The sequence below is a fragment of the Zophobas morio genome, unplaced genomic scaffold (genome assembly GCF_036711695.1).
Source record: "Zophobas morio isolate AGI-343-1 ecotype UQ-CSIRO unplaced genomic scaffold, CSIRO_AGI_Zmor_V1 ptg000201l, whole genome shotgun sequence".
In the NCBI taxonomy this organism is placed as follows: domain Eukaryota; kingdom Metazoa; phylum Arthropoda; class Insecta; order Coleoptera; family Tenebrionidae; genus Zophobas; species Zophobas morio.
In genome coordinates this window covers 155,601-182,120 of record NW_026972305.1, presented here as the reverse complement: position 1 = coordinate 182,120, position 26,520 = coordinate 155,601, and the positions used below count along the sequence as shown (strand labels likewise).

The 26,520-nt window shown below is 31.0% G+C and overlaps 1 long non-coding RNA gene across 1 annotated transcript; it reads right to left on the bottom strand.

Moving 5' to 3' along the window:
- Positions 1-14,096: 14,096 nt before the first annotated feature.
- Positions 14,097-15,665, bottom strand: LOC135145896 (uncharacterized). Its single transcript, XR_010283614.1, has 5 exons — positions 15,579-15,665; positions 15,269-15,337; positions 15,097-15,141; positions 14,814-14,876; positions 14,097-14,165 (listed from the first exon to the last, which is right to left on the bottom strand). It is a non-coding gene; the product is annotated as an uncharacterized LOC135145896 (long non-coding RNA).
- Positions 15,666-26,520: the final 10,855 nt, after the last annotated feature.

Below are 26,520 nucleotides of genomic sequence, written 5' to 3'. Positions count from 1 at the left end.
TGCACTCTTTTGCGGGGGGTAAAGATCAGAAGATATGTTTCTTTGCTGAGAGAATAACGATTTATGAAACGTTATTAAGACATCAGTCCTCACTCTCGAAAACTTAAGTATTGATGAACTTGAGGGGCCAACTCTTTTAGAACATATTTCTTGTAGAAGGGGAGATTGTACCAGCGCAGAAGTGTGCGCAAATAAAGAAAAGCTGTTCTTTAGACTTTAAAAAATAAAACAAAACTGGTTATTTTTACATGTGGCATTCATTTACATTTTATTCTATGCCAAAAGAAGGCCGCCCCTTAACTAGTATGAAAGTTATCTATATGGCCTTGTGCAAAAAGATCTTCTGACTAAAAAATATGATAAAAAAATGGGATCTATTACTTTACTTACCATAAAGTGTTAATAAAAAAAATTTTAACTTTTTATTACTTTTTAAAACCAACAAAAAAATAGCCTTAGAATTTCCCCACTGCCGTTTATAAAAAAAATTATAATTTTAAAAAAAGAGTTTTTTTAGTTACTTTTTCCTACTAAAGTAATAGCATATAAATTCTTGGCCTTTTAGACACTATATATAACTTTTTAAGATATTATTAAATGCACAGCAATTTGCATAAAACAAAAAAAATCAAAAACTTACAAGTTAGAAAGTCACTACTTTAAAGATCCATAAGAAAACTTAACATATGTAAATCACAATTTGTATAATAGAACCAACCACCATGGGCAATTCAAGCTGAGGACTTTAGATCTTGACAACACTTTTCTAGCCCTGCTTACAACGCAACATGCAATAGCAGGTCCACGTCTTATTTTAGCAGGTCGGGTTTTTATTTGGTTTAATTAAATTTATTTTGAGCTTTCGGATTAGTCTAAAACATTTAATTGCAACAATTTAAATTCTGTTTTAAAAAATTACAAGCCCTACCCTAGGCAACCTGAAAAAGCTACTGTTATTTTTAGGAATTACCAGCGTACTGATAAACCTACTAATGTTAAAGGCTCGACACCCGACGCTTATATTCCGAATTTACTAGAGTCTTTGGAAGGAGGTGAACAACCCCTTTTAGATTATAGATTTTTTTGAATGTCTTAGTCGAAAGTGTTTAAATAAAGTATCTAAATCTGTTTAAAAAAAATATATTTAGTAAAAGTATTTAACTTAGTATTTACTTAGTTGTCCTCTAGACTACTAAGCTATTTTTTAACTTCAAGCTATAACGCCCTCTAGACGTTTAGTCTTTGTTTTACCTTTCTACACTAAAATTGTAACCTTTATAATATCACTGGCTCCTCTAGATCAAAAGTAAAACTAAAACACTAAAGACCCGGTAAAAACCGAAAAGAAAGAAGGGAAGAAAGAGCAAAAAATATATGGCGAGTCATCTGTTTTATTAAAAGAAATTTGTATACATTATACATACCTTAGCAATAGATTATTAAAGGTACCTAATAAACATATAGTTACCCTTAAAAATTCAAATTTTAAATCCGTGCTGTGAGGTGGTAATTAAATACTGGTAAAAAAAGGGTTGATAGCATTACCGTGGATAAACAACAGGGGACGTTAGGGCACGGCATAAGAGGTCTGAGAACAGAAGTCATAAAGTTGATTATTGCATTTTGGGAGTATCTCCTGATATGGGCCCTACTGGCAATCTAGTTAGACTACATAAAACAATAGAAGAAATACAAATGTTCTGGCTCTTTTACTTTAGGAGGATTTCTAAATATATTGTTTGACGCCCGTCGCAGGCCACCTGTAGATTTTATACAAGAAATTTTTATATTTTTAAGTAGATTTTGGCCTTTAAAAAAAAGTTGTTGATAAAACTAAAAAAGTATTTTTTTGTGGAAAATCCATAAATTTTATTACTTTTCTTTTTTCCTAATGGTTGATGGCTTTCATTATTTTTGGTCTGGGTTAAAGTTAAACTGTGATGATTTGGAATTTTGTATGCCTTTGTTTTAGGGCCCATTGGTGTGTTTTTTTTTTTACTTAAAATAAATGTTATCTCTACCTTTTGTTCATTACATACTATGTTATCAGATATATATTTTATATATACTTCAAACTATAAAATCTTTTAAGGTAGATTTTTGCGACCAAGTGAATTGTTTACATACTTCTGTGGGTATATCTATTAGTAATGGTATAAATAATTTACTTGACTACATTACATTTTTTTGAATTACTTTTTGTCTTAGCACTTCAAGTGTTCCTTGCTATTTAGTACTCTTTACTCTTTGACTTTATTATACCCGTCGAGGCCTTATATTTATCTCTTTTACAAGATCTTTTTTAGCTATATAGTTTATCGTACCAAGTCTATATTTCGCAGGTGTACTAAAAGCAAAACAAACTGACATTACCTTTCAAATTTTTAATAACTGATAAAATTTAGTATTGTTTGCATATTTATAATTCTAAAAAATTCTTTTCTATAACATCTAATTTATAACCTCAAAATATTAGTAAAAAACCAAGATATTATGTTAAATAAATAAGGACTTAAGTTGAACCTTCGAGGAGGTCTAGGAAAACTATAGGTGTTAGTGTATCTTACACTATATAGTTGTTTCGTAAAAGTGTAATACACCTAAAGTACTAAGAAATTGAAGGTTCCTTTCAAACCTAAAAAGAAAAGTTCACCTGAGGTTACAGTAATCAGATTTTTGAAATCCTATAACTAAGATTAAATAATTTACCTACTTCTAACTTTAACTATAAAAGAAGTAAATAAAAGATGTGAAAACCTGTGATTGTTGTAGACGATTAAAGATACATAACAGAAGTTTAGCTTTATGGTTATTTTTAATATTAGCTTTATTGGGTAATAATGACTTTTTATTACTTCCCGAATTGATTTACTAAAATAGTTTGAAATCTTATAGTATATGAATAGATTTATAAACTTTCGTTAACTATAAAAATATTTTATTGATAATGAGACCTGTCTCAATAATTTTATCTGCAGAGGTTGACCAACAAGCCATGAGAGAGTATGTTTGTAACGACATTTTTAGTAAAACATTCAAACCCTCAAAACTCCTATCACGGCCAACCCCAACCCTATGGAAACCTGAAAAAACTCCTGGAATAGTTGGGGTCACCAAATCATTGAGGTAAATTATGAAGCAAAAGTATTTGGATTGTGCTTGTTGGTTTCCTTAATCACTTCTTTAAATTTATTCCAGTCCGTATACCTCTGTATATATTTCAAAGGGTTAAACTCTGAAGGCCAATTTCGTAAAGCACGGGGAAAAGGTCCGAGGAGAGATCCACTAGCGTGGTTAAGTTTGAGTCATTTCGTTATGTTTTTTATAATGGCAATATCAAGTACATCTGAGACCCCTTTTGTAAATATGTGTGTCTGTTCTAAAAGACCGGAACAAGAAAGCCTCTTTTTTCAGCGTAGTTGTACAGTTTAATCCATTAGTGTTTCCCACTTTACTATTCCAAGAAGGATATTTGCAGTTCAAATCCCTGGAAAAAATTCCAGGTACAAGTTGGTTAAAAATACTGACCCGTTCTTTAGGTAACGAAAGCAGTCCCAGAGACCTGCATGCAGGAACGATAGCCATGTTCCCTTGGCCATAAAGACTGACCTTGATAGTCACTGCTTCAATAAGTTTTAAGTTGGCAAGCGGTGTAAATGAATGAGCTATCTGCTTTTTAACTATAATAGCTGCTTCTCCTTTTCTCAAGTAGGTCCATGTCAGTAAAGCTCGTAATTAGAAAAAGTTATAAGATGTGTCCTGATGTTAGATGGTTCTCACTTTTTAAGGCATTATCAATTTTCTGACTATTAAGAAAGTGTTGAAATCCTTCTCTTTTGCACAAAAGACCGTCCGCGTTCCAAAATAACATGCGAGCATATTTAGCTGACATTGAGAGGTTATCATAAAGACTTTAGAAGAAGATCAGATAACATTCTTGCCATTGCTAAAATGGTCGTTTTTATATTATTTAAATGATGTCCATAGCTCTTTGACTTTGGCTTCATGTTAACGGCAATTGCGTAGCTCTTCTTGTGGACTAGTGAATATTTTTTGAGAAAAAAGTTCTTTATTTTGAAAATTCTTGGAATATGTGCAATTAATTGTCTGGGAGTATGGCTCTGTTGTGATTTGTTGAGGTGGCACTTGAGAATTCCTTGGGTGGTAAGGGCAACCTCGACAGGTCAATGATGTGCTTGCCTTGACAGTTAGCGCTATTCGGAGGGACATCAGGCGTCTTCGTGCAGCTACCATTTTCCTGGTTGCTTCCACATTTAATACACTTAAAGGCAGAGGTACAGAAGGTATAATTATGGCCAAAAAGTTGATAGCGGTGGCACCGGCCAATTACGTTTGAATTCTTGAGTCCTTCAAACGTAATTTAATAACGATCTGAAGTTACTTTATATACCGAGCCTTCAGATTTTGGCGAGTGTACGAGTACTAAAATAAGAACCTTTCGTTCTTTCCAATAACTTTCATACGAACAACCTTTAATGGATGAAAATCTTGACTGCGTAAATCTTCCTCAACTGCGCTACTGTCAAGTTCCGGAAAAATTACTTTTATACCACTTTAAAAAACCTATCCCCAGGAAACCGATAAGCTGTAAAACTCGTAATTACTTTCTAATAATAATTTTCTGGGTCAGTTGAAAATTATTAGAGGAAGACAGCAATAAGGATATTTTTAGAAGAAAATTGGTCTCGTTTCTTATACGTAATAGGGAACTACACCTGGCCAACGTTGTTTCTCACGAATATTTTAAGGTGAAACATTTTCTTGGTCTACCGGAAAGTTTTTCGCAGTTGATATGTTGAGTTTTCTGTTCTGTGGGGTGTTGTCGATTGGAAAACTGAGTGTTTGAGTTTTGAGTAGTTAAATCACTCAGTAAAGACGGTAATCCGTTTATATCAGTGCTTTGGCCTTGTAAGATGGACCAGAAAATGAATCTGAGCAGGCATTAGGTAAAGGAGCAGGTTTGCAAGAGATTGAAATAGCATTTAGCCTGTTTTTGCTAATAGCTGTAAAGGGAACAGATTCTAGCTCGTTAATTCTCTTTTGCGCTATTTTTAATTCTTTTTATAGCTTTTCATTTATGGCTAGTATCTCAGTGATTTAAGCTGCTGGATCTTTACCAGAAGAAACAAGAGACATGTTAAGCAATATATATAAGTAAATAAAGTGATATAGTAAAAAATAAAAATAATTAATATATATAAGTTAATTGAGTAAGACAGATATATATAAAGAGTATTGGTTTAGGCTTAGTTTATATATTAAAATAGAGTAGTGATTAAAGTTTTCGTTGTAGTAATAAAACATGTAAACATGTATGTTATTAATAGCAAATCCGTAGTAAAAAGTAGAGATGCACGGGTCACATCCAAAATCGGCAAGAGGACTGGGCAAGAAAAACGTTTCTATAAAGAATCCTGAGAACCTTTTAGCTTTATTAAAAGATATCAAACTAGAAAGTAAAGACATTATAGAACCGCTTTATACAAGTATTCCAATAGAAAATTGATGGATTTCTGTAGCATTCTTTCTAAAAGGTCTCCAGGCCAAAATTTTTTTGTACATACTATGAAGCGATCCATCTATTATTACATAATAATGTCTTTAATGTTATGTTATACCAAGAACTAAACGGAGAATCCTATGGGTAATTCCGCTGCCTCCAGCCTTGGTTACTTCATATTCAGTGTATTATGAAGCTTTAAAGTTTCATAAATTCTCTCCTTATATAAAGTTATATGAAAGAAATATGGATGATACATTGCTCATATGGGTAAAAAAAAAGTTCAACTTTCGGACTTTATCAGCCATATTTCAGATTGTACTAAGTTAAGCTGGCCTTTAGAGATAAACCAGAACAATCCCATTTTCTTCCTAAATTCATATATTTGGAAAGATAATAATAGAATTATTCATACAACTAATGAAATGGAACTCAGTTTATATCTTTATTAGCACTCAACTTTTGTCCCATACCCCCTTTTCTAACCATGTAAGATTACGAAGAAGCTTTTGACAACATCATGAGAGGAAACAGCTTAGCATTCCACTTTGATGATTTCTCTAATAATTTTGTCAAAAGCAATGTCTATGTGTCCAACAAATCTTTCATACAGGGCAATGTCCCGGGAGAGGTTATGGATACTTTCAGATGTCTAAAAGTTAATTTTTTTAGACCACGTTCGAAAGTTTTACAAGAATAGAAAAACTATTCAAGTGGAATTTAGAATCCACTCAAACAATTTTCTTAAAGGAATTTAAGAATAACAAATATCTGAAAGTGATCAATACTGATAAAAATCAAGGCCCTGCATTAATGACCACAATACAGTATGTAAAATGGTGTAGCGACCATTTACAAATAAAAATTCTTATTTCGAAATTCAAAAGCGCAATAAAGAGGAGATATTGACAACGCGTCGAGATAAGATTCTTGGTTTTTATCAGCAGTTAAAAAGAACGTTGGATATAAATAATGACTTTATGAAACTGACCAGAATCAATTTACATCATCTGGATAAGACTAAACTTTATTATTTATACGGGTTAGCCAAAGTACACAAAAAAGATTTTCCTAGATGTGCACCAGACATTAGACCATTAGTTGCGTGTGTTAATACACTTATTCCTGGTCTGTCGAAATGGTTCCACCATCCCTTCTTATATCCGGAATTCTAATGATATCCTGACTGCTATTCCGGGTACCATTTTGTCGTCTCATCATGAACTAATGTCTTTAGATATTTCAGCCTTATATACTTCCATTCCCCCATGGAAGCATAAAAAGAGATTAAAAAATATATTCTTGAGCATTTTGTACCAATTCATGGTGGTTTGTTTGTAGAAGCTCTTCGTTTAATTCTGAGTACTGGTTATTTTGAATTCCATGATAAGCTCTATATTCAAACGAACGACATTCCTAGAGGGGATCCAGCAGTCCCCAATATAGCAACCCTTTATGTTGCTTACTATGAATCTACCAAATTATACCCTCTTTTAAAATCCAATCTCATCTTATATAAAAGATACTTGGATGGTGCATTGGTGGTTTTAAAAGATAATGGGAGATTCTTAGAGAAAAAAATGCTGGCCATCCTTAACAGTATTTCTGGTCTAAAATGAACCAAAGAATCTATGAAGGATGGTAAATTACAATTCCTCGACATCTGTATTCATACAGATGGTACGATGTTATGGACAACATCGGCGGAAAAGGATACAAATTTATTTCTATATCCTACCCCTCATTCGGCACATCCGTCAGGAGTTGTAAAAGGTATAGTGAGAAGCTTAATTTCTAAATATTACAGACAAAATTCTTTTCGCGAGTATTTTGTATCATGTTGTAACAAACTTTTTGCAAGGTTAATGGAGAGGGGACATTCCAAAAAAAGATTATATGTAATATTTAGATACGCTTTCTCAATGTTATCTAAAGAGGAGAACAACGATAACAACCATACCTTTACGAAACGTTTCTTTTTTCATATCCGGTATGACCCGAACGGAACGAGGCGAAGTTGGATTAGAAATGCGCTCGCTACGAATGTCCTATCAGCTATGACAAATAATTGCCCTATAACAATTGGATATTCCAGACCTCGGAATATCAATGAATTAATGGGTTCGAAACGTTTCGTAAACTCGGAAAGTGGAGCATTATAAATTAGAAAAGGAGGATAGCTAGCACTGATTCTTTTTTATAATGTTCCTAACCCTAATATTAAAGTCATATACTTTTTTATATGAAATGTTCCCGAACATTTCTAATTATTCTAGAAACCACTTTCCGAGTAGAAACATGAAAAGGTATATAAGAGGTTCAAAAGCCCTCTCCTAGAACTTTTCGCTTTTTCGCTTACCAAGTGCCCTCAAATTCCACTGAAGAAGCCCAGGCAGCAGAAAGGATCCTGATTCAAGATACTTTTTTGAGCAATCAGTCAAGCTAGATTCAAGGACACCTCTGGAGATTTTAGCGAAAAACTTTTATTAATAAAACTATTCTATACCGCAAATGAACGTTTATTGATAAAATAAATAGTTTGAGTATCTTCAAGAAGCTTTATGATAATTTTTGTTGATGCAAAGATTATCATTCCATCTAACCCTAACCCTAACCTAACCCTAACCCTTAACGGTATTCCTTTATATAAACCTTCCATTAAAATAATTTTTGTCGTATATATTCGGCGATTCATATAATTATAATATATACCATTACGGAATATAATGTCCCCAAAAATAATATTTCAACATTACTTTAATTCTATTAGTAAACTCAAAAATATCCTTAAAAAAAATTATGAACAATAAACTTTACTAATAAAAATATTACTTTATAATTTACTAAATTATTATTAATAAAATTAATGTGTTTCTAAAATTTTAATAAATTGGTCGTTATTAATATAATTTAACAATTTTTGCTTTATACTTTCTATTTTATAAATGAAGAGAGCTATATAATTATTAACTCTACAGTAACAGTAAGGTATTTATTTATAATTTTCTTTCAAATTTTATAAAGCTGTTATTTAACCTTTAAAAAAATATATTATCAAAGTCATTATAATAAATATTGCAAATAATATTTTCATTAAAATTGCATTTTTTTTTTTTTTACTTGGCTACAAATACGAAAATTTTTAACACCTTACTAATTTATTAAATAAAGTATATTTTATAAAAAATTATATAATATACAAAATACAAAACAAACTTTTAAAAAGGTTTCCATTATTAATACGTATTATAGAAACTCTTAAATACTTATAGTGTGAGATTACTAAGATTTCGACTATTATTTATTCTTTGCTAGAAAAGTTTTAATAATAGTAAATAAAAATCTTTACAAATGCATATATAAGTAGTTTTTCACGAAATAGAAAGCTTCAAAATAATTTTAATATTATTTACATATTTATATATTTATTATGTAAAATTATTCAACAGTATAAAGAAACAAATATTAAAATTAAAAATAATTTTCTAAATTATTCAAATGCTCATAAATAATAACATGTAAAAACTTTATCATAAAATATTATAATTAAATTATATAAATTTATAAATTATTATCTAAGTACTGTTATAGAATTTCATTAATATAATAACATTTAAATTAACAAAAAAAAAAATTAATTTTTTTAAATTGCTTAAAATTATATTATTTAAAATATAAAAAAGTATAAAAAACTTGAAGTCTCTTCATTTCATTATAGAAAAACAATGCTTCCTCTAATTTTATATTACTGAAACAGCCGTTCATAAATGTATAAAATACAGTTACCGGAGTAATATTAAAACACTTCTTTCTAAATTTCACAATTATGTCTACCACCTAATAAATAGCATTAGTTTATTTATTGAAAAGGGTAATAATAATAGTTTAAACAACATTGTCTTGCTTATTCTCAACAAACGGAAACTTTGCAAGGCGTTTTTTAGTAAGAGACCCAAAGAATTGTTGGTAAAGCCCTAACGCAGATGAATAGTATCCAAGGGAGAAGTAGACGGTAGCTAACACGTTAAGCCTGTTTATGCACAAATGTGGCTTAGGAGTCTTCTCATTAGGATCTCTTATTCGAGCAACGAGGTCTTTCACCACCCCTACGAAGAGCAGATATTTGTTTATAATATTTTTGATGCTTTTATTAATAAAAAACTCTAAAGTCCAGGCGCGACCATGCTTAAAGTAAATACTGAAATAACTTTGTTGAAAAATAGAAATATTGTGACAAAGGTTTATAAAAAGTAGACGAAGAAAAAATCGTGAATGTTGTAAAGAAAAGTTCAAAGGAGGTCTAATAATTTCAACCTTGTAAATATATAATAAAACAAGAAAGTTGTAAGAAGTCAGGAGAAAAAATTATATATAAAGCAGAGGAAGAAAAATGTAATTAAAAAAAATAAAATACATAAAAAGTTATTTATAACAGTGATACTTACATAATTTTTTGGCGTAAGTTACTTGCTTCACACTTTATTATTTTAATTTCATATCAATAAATAATTTTAAACACCGTAAATTAAGTATTTATTAATAATTAGAAAAAAATGTTTTTATTTGAAACATATACATATGAAATTATTTTTAATTATAATATATGCTGTTAACCTAGTAATGTATATTAAATTAATAATCGCACGCAAAGTAAAAACTCTTCCACGATTAATGTTTAACAAAACAGTTAAAAGTTACGTGACTAGTTATTTATTGAAAAAAAAAGCCTTAACAACAAGGACAAGGGCCCCCTTATCCCCGGATAAGGAGTGAGCAGGCGAATAAAATTTAGCGAAACAAATATAAGGAAATATAATAAATAAACTACAGTTATAAAAAAAAAAGTGAGAGAAGGATAAAACAAAAAAAGTTAATATGTTATAGAAGTATTAATAATATACAAAAAAAATAGTAATAAAACTTTACTTACAAAGCCCAGTTCTACCAAAACTGAAAATTATAGAATTCACTGCAATAAGAATAAAAAAACATATCCTTGTTTTAATAACAAGTATATATACAAAAAAATACCAAACTTGTTTCAATATACATTCTATTGTAATATTATTTTTACTCTACACATATCAATACATATTTATATTATGTAATGTTTGTATACCTTTCAAATATATTAGTTAATATTTGAGTCGGGTATTTACGAGAGTTTATAAGCAAAAGCTTTTTTAATACAATATCCATTATTTATCAAAAAATATATATGTATCAATATATATTATTATTATTTTTCATGTATATTTATTATTTTTATGTACACGAATAACATTAATAAATTATAACAATTCAAATTTTTTAAAATGTTTTCTAATGGACACTTTATTATGATACTTACTATACTAACGCCCGACCTGCATAACCTTACTAATAAATTCCCTGTAGTTATTAATAGGTGTATTATTTGTTTTTAAAACCCTCTCGCAAACAATAAAAAAAAGAGAAAAATTAAATACTTGTTAAAAGAGAAATAGATAAACATATTATTCGGCACGAAAAAAAAAGTGCGCAAGTTTATGGTACTGGGTCACAATTAATATTTATAAATTTTCAAGAGAGCCATATTTCCTTTAACTATGTAGTAAAACTGTTAACTATATGTAATAAATACATTAAACGTTATAATTAACTATAACGGTATACGCATAATAAAAAGTAAAATATAAAAGTGAAATTAGTTTATAATAATCGAGTAGAGACTATAACTTTTTTAATGAATTCACAAAAGAAACTGCTTTTTTAGTGGTTGATATATTATCCTCCAGCGTTTTAAAAAGCTCAAGCGCTTCAAAGGTCAATCATTTTAACTAAATCACGCATTATACGGGCAAACGTTCCTGATCATAATATAGTAATTAGATCAGAATATATAATTATATAAACAAATTAAGCTACCTACAAAAAATACTGCTAAAAATAATCTGTACAAAGATAATAAATCAAAAAATTGGTAAAAAATAATCTAAATAAACTTATATGAAACTGATGTACAGCGTTATCGTCATTATAACTTTTAAAAATACTTATGACTTCTTCCAGTTTGTTTTGAAGAAGGTAAAAACTATTATAGCCAAAAATTATTCGCAAAGTTAACAAGAGAAATTAATAACTCGAGAATAATCTTTCAAGCAGTTGCTAAAAGAGGGCTTTTATAAGTATAACGCCGTGTTGTAAATGCTTGGCTTGAGCGTGATCCCCAAGAGAGGAGCATCCAATTGTCAAATTAATTTTTTTTTTTTAACTATATATTTAATATTACTTTCATTAAGTACATAATTAAGCAAGACAATTGTTAAAAAAAAATTAAATTCTGTAAAACTTAATAAAATTGATTTCAAATGAATCAATTCTATCGAAAAAAAAAAAAAAAAAAAAAGGGGGATACTAGAATCGCTAAATGATTTATAGCTTACAAAATTATTTTTGAATAAAATATTTTTGACTTTACTTGGCCATAAATCACTAAAAGAAAAAATTTTACTCGACCCTAATAACGCTATTGAATAATACCTATAGTAAATAAATCGAATTTTTTTTTCGTAACTCAAAAATAAAAGTTTTAAGGGTACCTTTTATAAAATCAAAAAAGTTCAAACAATAAACAAATCTAAAACAAGAAATCATAAAACACCAGAACTTATATCAAAGTACGTACTCGATATCAATGTATTATATAACTCCGGCGTTAAAAAAACTAACACTTTAAAATCTTTAATTAACTTGAAAAAAATTTTATAGAAACAGGCTTTTCTTTATCCTACCGGCAATGAACAATTCAAAGACTTGAACTTTACTTGGGAAGATGCTCTGTTCATATAACCTTCTAAAAGAAGGTTTTCTTCAGTGATAAGAAATGTCAAGTTATTTATTAAATAAATGTAAATTTGGTTATAAATTTAAAGAAACAAAGGAAATCCGAGGAAATGCCAGAGTATCTTACCTCTGGAAATTTTTCAATCTAATGACTTTGTTTGATTAAAAACTGAGATTGTCGTGATGTTACTATGTGTAGTTGAAAAGTTTTTTTTATAAATATTCTTGGTTCTAAAGATTTATATAAGGAAAAAATAAGAACGTTTCGAAGGCATTTGCGTCTAGGAATAGGTATAAAGCGAAAAAGACCTATATAAAATAATTGACCATTTTATACAACCATTGTGATAAGTAAAAGTATACTACTAAGTGAAAGCAAACCCATAAATTATCCAACGTTGCAGACCGAATTATAACAAATTTATTTCTCCTAGCTAGTAATTGTCTAGTAACCCCCACCTTGCGTTTAGTATCGTAACTGGGCTAATAAAGTTAAAAAGTAAATGTTATATACTCCATGGGCTAAATATAATACTTATCTAATTCAAACATTATAAAAGCGTAAACTGGCAATCAAACAAGAGATTTCAAATACTCTTCCAAAGTTTAGTGACCTTCTTAAAAGAACAAAGTTTCGTAAATAGTACACAACATTAGAGAGAAGGGTTGAAATCAAGTTTAATTAAAGTGAGCTTGCCGAAGACACCATTTAAGCTAAAGTTAAATAAAATTAGATCGATTTATTGAATATTTAGTAGAACCAAATAAAATTTCTCTCAATGAATACAAAAAGCTAAGCGTTTATAAAATCAACAATTTGTAAATAAGTGAAGGAGACCTACAGAGAAATCCAAACTTTTAATATAACTGGTAGTATTCCCATACACATTCTAAAAAAAAATTTTAGAATAATATAATACCTCCGGTTTTCCATACAAATGAATATCGTACCATAATGGCACACAGAAATACTATCACACCCGTTACAAAAACATATTTAAAAACTTAAAATTAATAAAACATGGGCGTTACCTATGTGATAATGACAAATAATAATTTTAATTAAATGAACTGTATACTTTACGACTGTAGTAACTGTACACTTTATGACTGTAGTAGTAAATTAGACTTGAAAAAAAAATAATGAAAACTTTCTATTAACTTTAAAAATCTTGGTCTAAAAAGGGAAAGCTAACTAGTGGTTCGCGGATTCAATTAAAAGAGATTTCCATTTATTATTAAATACATCATGAAACTGGGCTCATACACCCAATTACATTAATATTTGTACTACAATTATATCCAGCAAATATAAAATGCCTTCTTAAAAAACATAAAAACTTTGTATACTTGCTAAGATCAATCTAAATATTTCTATAAAATTTAAAAGTAACAGCTCACCTCACTTTATGATTAGCGCCGTAAATAAAGTTATAATAAACTTGAAAACTTATACTTTGAAAAAGGAAATGAAGTTTTTAATGTGTAGATATAAAATTGTTCGTTGTTCATTGTTTTAATAAACTGAAAAAGTTAACGGAAACTAAATTACTAGTTGCAAATTCTTTTTTTGAAAAAGTTAACTTGTAGTTAATATTCTTTTTGGAAGTTAGAAAGACTAGCCAATTTTATCTATTGAATTTACTATGATTACTTCTTTCGAGATAAACCACTTTATAAAACTATAAACATTACTAAGCAATTTTTTGGGCTTTAATAAGTTAAACTTTATTAAATTTTGATACTTCGTCACCAACGTTTAACTTTTCAGCCTCCGTACCATTTTTTTTAGTGATCCAAGGGTGTACTATGGCCACTACTATTATAAATTAAAATATTAAATTTAAAATTATTAGCAATAAAAATATTTGTAATTACAATTTTACTTTATTTAGTAAGTAGGCATTTTATTTATAATAAGCTTAAAAATAAACTTTCAGAAACGTTAAGTTATGACGTCACAACTTTTTTTTGGTTACCGAAGCAAACAGGTTATAGATGTAAATAGTTAATATAATAATAAAAAAAGAAATTAGAATGTGAATAACTAAATGGGTTATTAAGTGTTATTGGAAGAGTTTGACAGAAGTACGTATTTTCTAACGTGCTCTCTTAAGTTAAAGAAAAATAATAAGTTGGCCCATATTTATGTTGACTGTAAAATAAAAAGATTCATATGGTACCTCTACAACAATGATAAGTTTAAAAATATTCAGTTCATATTTATTATTAGCATAAGATACGTTTGAAATAAGTAATTTAGTAAGACTACAATTATAGCGCTTAAAAAACAGTATACGACCAATTTTTGGTATTGAATACTCTCAAACGTGAAAAAAATATTAAAAATAGATAAATTATTATTTTTAAAATTAAAATGTGCAATTTATTAATCAGAGAGTAGTCTTATTAAGAGTAATTATATTGAACTGCGATACATAATTAGCTTATTTTTAATTAAACTTACGGAGAAGGGGAATTTGAAAATTCTTCTCTCTCAGCATCACCCGGAATTACGCTAACCTGTTTGCTGTAAGCATTAAGCAATAAGTTATCGTTAGTAAATGCCTAAGTAATGAGGTTTATTCATCAACGATATATAAGTAAGGTTAAAAATTCACAGCACCTTACCGCTTTATTATCTATAACAAACTGTTATATCAATATATATAAAAAGCTTTTTATTCAACTTTAACACTTGCTTAACATATTACTTCGCGATGAGTTAAGATAAAGTGATACTTAATTACGTAAGGTTCATTAGTCTCTCTCTCTCAGCAACATCCAGAATTACACTATGTTTGCAGTAAACGTTAAACATTAGGTTTAATAAAATATTCGCGGGGGTTTATTATAATTAATATTTATACTTTAAAATTCACTTTTAGTTGTTTTAAATTAAGTTAATTAGTAAGTTACTACGGCTTTAAATTGGTAGAGTCCTTTTCCACTCCTTGCTCCACGGAAAGCTTTAGGTCTAAGGCGCCCTTCCTTCATATATTTTTACAAATTTTTTCCAGAAAATAAATTTATTAATAAACAGGTTAAAATTGAAAAATGGATAGCTAAAGTTTAATTTAACAATCTAGATATTGTTATCAAAAGTCTAAATTAATAAAATTTAATTTTCTATACCATACTGTTACAAAAATATATATAAGTGCTTTTATAGCAATTTTAACACTTGCTTAACATATTACTTCGAAATGAGTTAAGATAAAGTGATATTTACGTCGCATTCTCATTAAAAGAGTTATAGGTAGGGGCCCCTTCCGCTTTAAAGACAATTGCAAATGCAAGAAGAGTTAGAAGAAAAGCAATCATTGTAGGCACAACAAAGTGGAATGCTCCGAAAGCTCCCTTATATACCTGTTGTCTGCTATTTTATGCGATTATTTTTTCCTAAATGTTATTCTTTTTACTTTGGGCATCATTAATAAATCAGTGTTAACTAATCCTTTTTTTTAATATTTTTTTTTTCAATTTTATTTTTTTCTATTTATTGTCATTTTCTTCTAAGTATTTAATTTTCTATTGAACAATAAAAAGTTATATTGATGTTAATAGTATTATTAACTTGAAAAATTTTTTTAATCTCATTAATTTCTTAATTTTTAAATTTATTTTTCCATTCGCTAAGCAATTTTTTTAATAAACCATCTAATAAGAATTGTGTTGAGAATTTATGACAGTTACTAATTATAGTTCTTAGGGAACATTGTTTACATAAGCTCCAGCCTAAAACATAGTTGTGATAAAAGAGAAAAAATACCCCAAAGTCAAAATCTACTTATTCTCATGTCGGTTTTAAACTTAAATTTTACAGTTTTAAGTAGTAAAAAGACACCCAAAGTTATTTTTCCATAAATGTTTGAAACTTATTGAGAGATTTTTCAAAATTCCCAGAGGATTGGTTGTAATTTTACAGCTACAGCTAGAAAGATCTCAGTTTTTTTAATGTAATTTACTTTTTCCACTTTATTAAAAATTATAAAAAGGACCCCTTCTGACTTAAGTCGAGGCGAAATTTTTAGCACACTCTCGTATGTACAAGATTTGTATGTTTATGAAATAATCATTTAAACTGTAAATTTTACGTCGAGTCTTTTAACCTCCACTGATAATGGGCCATCATATTCACTTTTTGATTAATTAACAATTTTAATCCTAGTTCTACAGGGGGGGCCAATAATTTCTCAGCCTAGTCTTCTTTGAAATCAAATAAAAGTTATTTTTCCATGTATTCATGATATTAATACTAAGTTATTTTTCACACTATTTGCATTTGCATGGCATTCAGATAGTCATTAAAATTAATATTACAGGTTGCGTTATGGATCCCTTAACATTAGATCGTAATTGGCCATAGTTATTGCTTATTTCGGACTACGGAATGCTTTTATTAAACAATAGTTAGTAAGTGTAATGCATTGAAAAGGAAACATTCCTGTCTTAAATCAAAAAAGAGTATTAATAAATTTAAAAAATATAATATTATATATTATATATTGTTGGACAAAAATTAATGATTTCCAAAAAAAAAAAAATTAAGTAATCAAAAGAACGCAAGAAGGTCGGTAACACTCAAGTATGGAGAGTAAACAAAACCTAAACTCTCGTCTAACCCCTTCATTCATTTTCGTGCGTGTCATTAAAGCAGTGGGCAATTGTAAAGATGTGTGGAGTATGACGGGGTAATAAAATTAGTAATAAATTTGCTTGTTCTTAACTTTGAATAAGACAACCGCTTATGTTAAAGTTCATGACTTTAAAAAAATATGTGACTTGACTTTAGGATGCGACGCAGAGCCTAGGAAGGCCTATAATATTATTGGTGGTTCAAGACTGTTCATTTATTTGAATATCACAGCCCCGATGGTGTCTTAACGTGTGGGCTGTTACAAATTTCCTCTTGAGCTTAATAAAATTATTATAATATTTTAATCTAAAAAAAAATTTACTGTATACCATCCAATCCTTTTTTAAACTTCAAGCTTTTGGTTCAAAGCCGAAAAAAGCAGAAGAGAAATAAAAACACGATTTTTTGTTACTCTATAAAATAAGAATTTTATACATAAAGGAAAATCACTAGACCAAAATTTTGTACTACGAAGAGGTTTGGATTGTCGAAAGTGTCAATTTACTGAAATCCTGTCCTACTAATTACTCTTACAAAACTTTTTACTAGAAAAATATAAATAAGATTACGTTAAATAGTCCACTTATATTTTTAAGTGTAGAAGAACACACAAAAATTGATTTGCGTGAAAAATAATGTGCTTCAGAAAGATGGATTTAGAAAATTTTAAAATGAAAAACTCTACTAAAAATTCCCTAAGGAAAGTCGAACAGGTTTAATAACGTTTATGTCTAATCCAGAGATGAAGGATACAGTACTTGAACTATCACTTGTAAGAAGTTCTGGTAAAAAATTTAGTGAACCCAAATCTGCCAGTCTACTTACACTAGTTTAAAAAATAACAACTTGAAAAATTTTTTGATAAAATAAATAGCAATAACCTACAAAAGCAGAATCCTTAATGACTACTTTCATGTAAAAATTTAGGTGGGAATTTATAGAAGTAAATAAACAGTTTGTTTGCTGTTTCATTTAATAATTAATCCGAAAGCTGGGTAAATATGTTTAACTAGATTTTTCAACTTCCTTTATGTGAGTAGCAAAAAATATATATATTAGTAAACATTCTCAAGAGCATTTTTTTTTAAAAAAAAGGACTACCCAACTTATAGTAGTACAGAAAGTTTTTTACTCCCCACTGGGACAACTAGCATATTAAATGACAAGGTTTATGTAATGTCATCTATAAGTAATAGAGTGTAGAATTGGTCAGTCACTAACAAAATTAGTTCTTTGATGATAAAAAGGTGTGTTAAGGTTACAAAAAAAATATTTAACCAAAAAAATATATAAAAGTATAAGTAACAATAGTATTTATAAATTCAACAAAGTAATATTAAATTTAAGAGTAAGATATTATCCAAAATTAAAAAGAAGGGACGCGCTAACCTACAAAGAATATAACAAGTATCGACGAGCTCTTTGCTAATTGGAGACTGAATTAAAACGTATATAATGAATTATGCACCCTAACTATAAACCTGTATACAGAAGTGACTGAGTCAGCGAACCTACAGGGTGTGGAATAATTCATTGGTGGAGATAAAAAAAAATTATCTAGTATAATAAGTTTAAATGCAAACAGCAAGTTTAAGGTTTGAGGGAAAGTTATAAGGCAGTGAAATACATGAAATATTACAAGTGGAAAAAAATTTGGGAAAAATCTGGCAAGAAACTTTTCAAGATCTCTTATAGAGTGTAAATATATTTATTAACGCCTTACAGCTTTAGCCTTAAAGACCCAGCATGATATTTAAACTTTATGACCCCTACAGCCCTATAGTCTAGGGGTCTCCAAAACTATGCATAAACCGAGCTGATCATTATTAATACAGGTATTTAATTGGGCAGGAACATAATTATTTTCCCAGAAAAAATAACACTGAGTTTAAGAAGACTTTTGAGAAAGCTGGTACCCAAAAAGCGCCGGTATTGGTCTATTCTGCGTACTGAAAAGTGGATCATCTCGGCATAGAGAAGAACTAACTTTGGAGCTGGAGCTCCGTGAAAGAGTAAGTGCAGGCCCCTTGCAAGATCTTGAATTAATAGCGCTATTCATAGCCCATATTTAATTACAAGTTTTCTAGATCGTACTTGTTATCTTGAACGTACAATAGTGATGATTTTTAGTGACTTCTGAGATGAGAGTTTCGAAAATGTTCAGGTCGTTGAAAAATGTTTACTAGGGAAAAGAATAGGGATGTATCAATATGTATTAGTTTCAGTGAACCTGCTTTATCATGTTAAAAGCTTTAAAATCATGACAAAATTATCTTGCTGAACCAATGCTTGGAATGTTTCTCTTCACAATGTTATAGGTGATTCATATCCCCTGTGAATATTGCAAGCAATTATGAAAATAACAACCCAATTACAACTAATTTACATGACAAAAGCATGAAGGTTACCATATATGGAACTGAAACGTAATAATTGCACATGGATCGAATGCTAATAATAAAAGCAAGGTCTTGGTATCCAGGTGCATCTGCACCTATTAAAAACTACCTACCACTCGGCGGTATTAAAAAAAAGATATTACTGGCTACTAAAACTTTTACGCAGAGTATAGGTTATGTTTCAGGTTAAGCCCAAAAAATTGGGACAGGGGGTCGGAAACTCTTGTTCTTTAGGAGCATGTTGTCTTAATGCGTATATAGAAAAGCAACAAAAATATCCTTACTCCGCTAATGTAATTATTTGGAAAATAGTATAATGTTGTCATTAACTCTTTCTGGTACTACGCTTTCACAGCTACGCACGCCTGCCGCGGGCTACCATATGAGCCTCTTCTGACCCCATGGATCGTCGCGCTATACGTAAATGATAGCCCAACCCCTGCGAACTTACACATGCGCATCGCACTTTAGACCGTTAACACAGTAACCCATGTAGTCGTCAAAAAAGCCCCGAGTTACTAAATTATCATTAACGGAGACATTTAAAACACTTGCTAGCTTTTGCCAAATAAAAAGGCATAAAACCGGTGTAGACAGTTGCGCTTTTCCTCTTATTTTGGCGAACTCGCTATATCCATCTCTATCTCCAGATTATGACGACGCCTAGAAATACTCCAGTGGGGCCGTCAACAACATCAAAGTATCTAGGCGACAAACATGGCGCTAATGTAGAAACGATTGTCAAGACATCAATAGAATTTTTATCCGATATTGTGGGTGAAGAGCATGAAATTGTCAAATAAAAGGTGCTTACAGATAATGCGTGTACGCCCCACCATGTCCTACGCTTCACCTGTTTGCGGGTTCGATGTGGAGTTTACTGGGTAGCACTACGGATAAATTAAAACAATCTGCTGACGGTGCGTAGTATTTTTTGCGCAACAACTCTCTTCATGACAAACGAGTAGCTCGTTTTTAAATTATCAGTGGGCCCAAGAATTTTTATACACGTTCCTGAGAGGCGGACGTTATTAGAGCAACTTTTTCCTCTTTTTTTTCACTTTGTTTAGTTAGCATAAGTATCGGAATTAAATTATAAACCACTCTACCAAATAAAAACACGTTCATCTATTTTTAAATAGCGTTATTTTATAAATAATGTGAGCCCATTTCATGAGCCAGGACTGGCTTTCTTAATGTTTGATATTCATGGTGAGCGTGTGAACAGCTGCCTAGTTTTAATAAAACTTTTGTTTTTACATCCTTTTTAATCACTAAGGTTTAATTAATACCACGTGTGAAGGTGAACACAACATAAAAATAATTAATGTAAAATTTATAACTCACCACCTGGATTTGAAGATTTAATCTTTTTTTTGAGTATAATAAGGGTCATTTTCTAGACTAACTAGAGCATACCGAGCAATTTACTAATAAAAAAAAAATAGGGGTTAATTAATTTTTAAAAATTAGTACCAGAAGATAATTGCAAAAGAAGATAAAAGTGTGAGGCTCATAGAAAAGTGCATATAAAATCTAAGTTTTAATTTTTTTGGATTTTTCACCACACCAAAAAGTGGACGCTTCTCCAAGGGGCAGAAAATCAGCTGTTAACGTACTGAGTCCTGACTAATGTAACCCTTCATTCACAACGAAATTACTAAACATGGTCAAAGAGGTTTACACATTTTTTTGTAGACCACATGGAATTATTCTTTGAAAAGGTGCACGCTTGCGCTTCGTACAAATTTTTTTTTGATTTTTACAATTATTTGTTTATAATATTAAAAAAAAATTCTTTTTTTTTATATGCTTGTGATAGATTATTTCTTATTTGACAAAGTCTACTTGAGTAAGGCTATTATTAAGTCATAGTTACTCTGAAGTTTTATAGATAACTTTTGGTTTTACTTTAAGCTTATTTTGTTCTATGCACTTCAAAATTATAGGGATAATACACCTTTTTACCCTCCTATAATTTTTTGAACTTTGCAAAACTTTGGAGTTGAAATACTTTTATAGAAGATGTGCTAATTTTTGTAAGGCGATTGTAACTTTTATTCGTGTATATTAAGGAAATGATAGTAATTTAAAATCTGTCAATAAACTGAAGGTTATGCTCAGTTTGAGGACTTTTTTTTTAGAAATAATTTTCCCTCGAGAATCAATTGTTTTCTATTACTTATGTTTTAGACCGTCAATAACTAATAATTCATTTTTTAGTTGCAAAATAAGAACCTGGTTGCTTCCCAAATAAAGTTTGTTGATTTTTTCAAAACTTAGAGATGTCAATATATTACTTTATCCAATATTTTCGTTAATAAAGTAAATTCCTGTTTTTTATCGTTTCCTTTTTATTAAAGTATCCCCCTCCCGCTTGTATATTTTTGAATGGGTTACTCACGATTTACCATTTGAAGACTATTATTAAAGCCGATAAAGCTAGAAGCGCTTTACTATTAGTACTACACTGCTATATTACTAAGCTTGGTATAAATCACAACTATCATAAAGTTTGAAGGGACATGTTAACTTTGCGCGGGAGGGGAACTAAAAAAAATTTCTTAAAACGTTCTAAATGAGGACCTTCACTTCTTCGATAATGGCAGAGGTTAAGAAAAATGTGATGCTAACTTTTTTTTAATATAAACTAATTTTTGGATAAAACTGAGCTTACTCTGAGTTTGAACAGAAAAAGTATTCCTTACCTCATTAAAGTATTTGAGTTGTATTATTTTACTAATAATTATTTGCCATTTCCTTACCGAGGAGTTAGTGTCTTATATACTATGAGTTTTTTTTTTAAACGAAAATGGGTAAAGGTAAAGAGCATTTTTGGTGACGCGACTTCTTGTGTGAACTCAAAATTAGTAAAACGGGGCAGCAACGTCTAGCAAATAGTGGACGGCTAGGCAGAAACTACTTTAATTATTCTTTCTCATAATGTCGAGGACCCTAAAGCAAATTCTATATGACTTTCCCCCTCGTGGGTAACGAAAGTCCTGCTTTTTAATTCAACCATTCTCGGCCCATATAAAGAAGCTGAAGTAATCTTAGTACTCAAGTGCTTACTTTTTGGACTATTGATTTACAAGTTTGCTCAGTTGCTTGGGAAAACTGACTGAAGTAGTGCTAATTCAACAATTTTATGGTATTGGGTTTTTAAAGAAAATACTTAAAAGACTCAACTGATCTTGAGCTAAGAAACATGGGTACAATGCTTGGTTACCTAAAAAATACAGGTCTTAGTTTATCCGGGTGGGCGTGCTTATGCTCAACTTGGGGTGCAGTGTACTTTTGACAAGCGAGCTTTTCTCTTGCGCCTTACAAAGCTTTATTAATTTTTCAGATTGTGTCAAACATTCGTTATTCGTAAAAATGGAAACCCAGTAGAAATCAAAAGCCGATTTCCCTTAAGTTCAATTTTGTCGCTGCTTTTATTTTTATTTATCAATCGAGCCTTCCCCAGCATGGCTTATTTAGTCCCATATGCGAATGACACTGCATTAATTTATAGATTCAAAGCTACCTACCTTGCCTTTGAAACGTCTATCTCTATACGTTGAGTTAACCAAGGAATGTCTCACCGTGTGGTGTCTGTCTTTCGACACTGTCCTTAGTGCGTCACCTAAGCCCCATTAAAAATCATGGGTTGTTTAAAACGTTGTTCCTTTATGTTTCGCTACCAGAATACCAAGAAACCGTTTACATTTGCAAACTTTATTGGTAGGCGCATCTAGATCACGAAAATAATTATCTAAACTACCTAATAGTTATCTAACTTTACTCAACCTAATGCCAAGAAATGCAAGCTTAAACTGAAAAAAGACCATTTCTAAATTACTCTAATACAACTCAGCCTAACCTAAGTTTTAATAACGCTGTCGTACCCGTTATGTTGCCTTTTTACTAACCTGCAGATTTTTTAAGAACAGTTCACTCTGAATTTATTTATTAACGTAGTTTGATTTATTGGTGGTTATCAACCAGGGCTCATTTTATTAGGATTATTTTATACGATATCCCACATGACACTAACGGATCAACTACTTAAAAATTTCGTGTAATATTGCTTAGAAAGGGATATATCAGGACACGAAGTGAACCGAAAATGGTTACACACTGTACAAAAACCTATCGGAGATTTATACCATTAAGTATATATTAAAATAATAATAATAAAAAAGGTAGGAAATATTCTCCTGCATAAAAAGTATGCAGTTACATTGAGTTTTACATAGGACGCATAGACAATTACAAGTTATAAATACAAAAAAAAATCGGGATGCAGTATAAAGTGCACCTATACCATAGATTTAATACCAATCTCCCCCTTCGTACACTCCAACCTCCTGTAGAAATACATGGGGTGCTTATATAATGCCACTTGCTAGTAGGCAAACCTTGAGTATATCAGCTATATCGTTTTCAGGAGTAATATATTATAACAATATGAAGCCACCCAAGATACCTTAGCGGATCCAAAAATATCGAATATAGAAAAGCTTCCAATTTTCGCGATGTTCCAGACTGTGACACACTTTCAAGGTTAGCTGCTTGCCGGCAAACACCTTAATGAGGTAAGATAGGCCAATCTTTCCAACATGAAGACGCGTTGATTTTTGTAACTCCTCTAGCAGCTTCCGCAATTACCATCAATCCTGTTTCCATCGCCGAGAGGATATATTATTTGCAGCAAGAATTGCCAAGTAATCGGCATGGGGCCCCCGCGAGTTTCCGTACATTTCGCGTAGTCATTCTTGCTCAAGTATTTTATTGACGTTTATTTTGCTTCACTTGTGGTGGTAGGTTTGGACACCTTTTGCGATAGTCTGTTCACTGCGAAGACTATGACTGGACGTGATACCATGAAGAGAAAGAGTATTTCACCACACTAGTCTCACATATGAATTATTCTCTAGTGGGTGTTGTCGCCGTTATTAGTATCGGTTCCTATATAATTTAAAGGCTTGTCATAATTCATTCTGGAGCGTATACAAATAGTAGTAATATACTTTTCCAATTTAAAGTTTTAAGCCATCTTCTTCTGGACACTCATGCTTAGTATCTTCGATGCCTTTTCTAGTTTTTTAATGTCAGGATTTCATTAACGTATATTGCTTCTTCCCTTTATAGAAATATGAGTCGATGTGGCATTTGTAAAGACAGAAGCAGGAAATGATCTCGTGTACAAACGGTAGTTCATGTTATTCTGGACTAATTGAGACTAGGTATAGGTTTGAAAAGTTTCAAGCGGTCTAGTCATTAGACACAAAGCCAGATAAAGGTTGTTCCGTAAAATAATTCTTCAGCTAGGGGCGACATGTAAAGGCGCCATGGACAATAATCTAAAACACTTACATTCTAAGCAGAGTTGATAAGTGCAAGAATATATTTACTGATATGATCTCCGCAACTGGACTAAAAACATTCAGATACTCTTCCCCGTCGATTTGCGTGTATCTCTTAGCACAGTTACCAATCCTGTATCGATCAATAATGCCGTCCACATGACTTTTGACCTTGAAAACTTATTTAAAGCCGACTCATTATCCGACCAAATGGTAGGATGGTAGAAACGCATGTATAATGCTTTATGTGATAAAGTTTATGCTCATAGCCCCGAAAAACTGAACTTTAACTATACTGATTATAGCCCCCCAGCTAGTCATAGGTTCCGGTACTCCCCAGGAATGCATGGAAAGGCCATGGTATAGGGCATTGTATTCCGTATTTCACTAGTATTGTATGTTTTGGCCTCCTCGAGGTAGGACTTTTGCCTCTACCTCATGTTCGTTTATATGAACTGGCAACAAGGGCATTAGAGTTAACTAGGGTTCAGTACCAAAATTAGAGCCTTCATCCTCATTTCTAGTTCCAGAGACAGAGTTTCTTTGCTGGCTCTAACTAAGGTACCTGATTTTTTCACAATATTATACAATGCCTTGCAAATTCGAAATACGCACAACATTATCAAGGCCATATGGCCTCCCCGCCCACTAAGGTAGGTCCCGTGTTCTTAGGGATTTTTACTTTTACCGCTGACTGCCGTGTATCTTTGTACCGATGGCTTCATCAATTGTAACATCTCTGTCAAGTATTATCCCTGGACTCTTAATGGAGTGGGGGGAGGGGAGGGACTAAATTTTGCAACCAGGCCTTTATATCCACACTAATTAAAAAGCCTTTAATACATCTGCAATTAAGCTTCCCTATTGCAGTATTAATTAAGTATAGCCTAGACCAAGGGATATCGAATCAAATAATTGGTAACTAGCTGATAAGCATGATTGCACTGTAAAGAAACGTCACCTCTCCCCTAGCTGTTTTTGTGCCCTGAGTCAACCAATATCAAGCGTACTATCCTATGGGGCGCCTGGTCGTTTTTCTCAGCTATAACCTTCGTGGTAGAGTTTTGGGAGGGATAAATTGGGTGGTGAAGATTCCTTTGGGATTGTCACCAATTAGTCCTTTAGATAAATACTACATGATATTCTAACTACGAATTGGGCGCACCGTTGAATTGGATGTACTTGAGTAGAATTTTGGAAGTATAACTCATTCATCGCATCGGAAAATACCAGTTCATCCTCCCCTAAAGAGGGACAAACTAGGCTTAGGGCGAATCTAAACCCTCCGTAAGCAGCCGGTTAACTGGGTTAGACGGCTCAACTGAGTTGAAGTGATTTGTCAATACACTTTTTTAGCTCTATATGAAGAATCCAGTAGAAAAGTTAGGTCTTTTCACTTTACAGTTTCTGCTCGCTATATTTAAATCACCTAAGATGCTATCCTTCGACATATCTTGGATGAGGAGGTTCGAGGTGTAACTAGGGGGAAGACGCTACAGCTTTAAGAACAAGTATTTTATATGTAGTTAATATAACCCTTAACTCGCCAAAAAAACAGTCGTTAACGAGTATATACTATTTCCATCTATGAGACCTAGGCCTTTACTGCGAAAATGTACTTTGTAGTCCTATGAAGTTAATGCGTACACTAATAATATGTAAACTTTTATCTCCATTCTACGGTATACTTTATTTGTGCTCCAAGCCTATTATCTAGGACACACTTTAAAGGGTAGCTCATTGTTGTGCTGAGTTCCGTTTTATCTTTATAACCGTGCGGGCTCA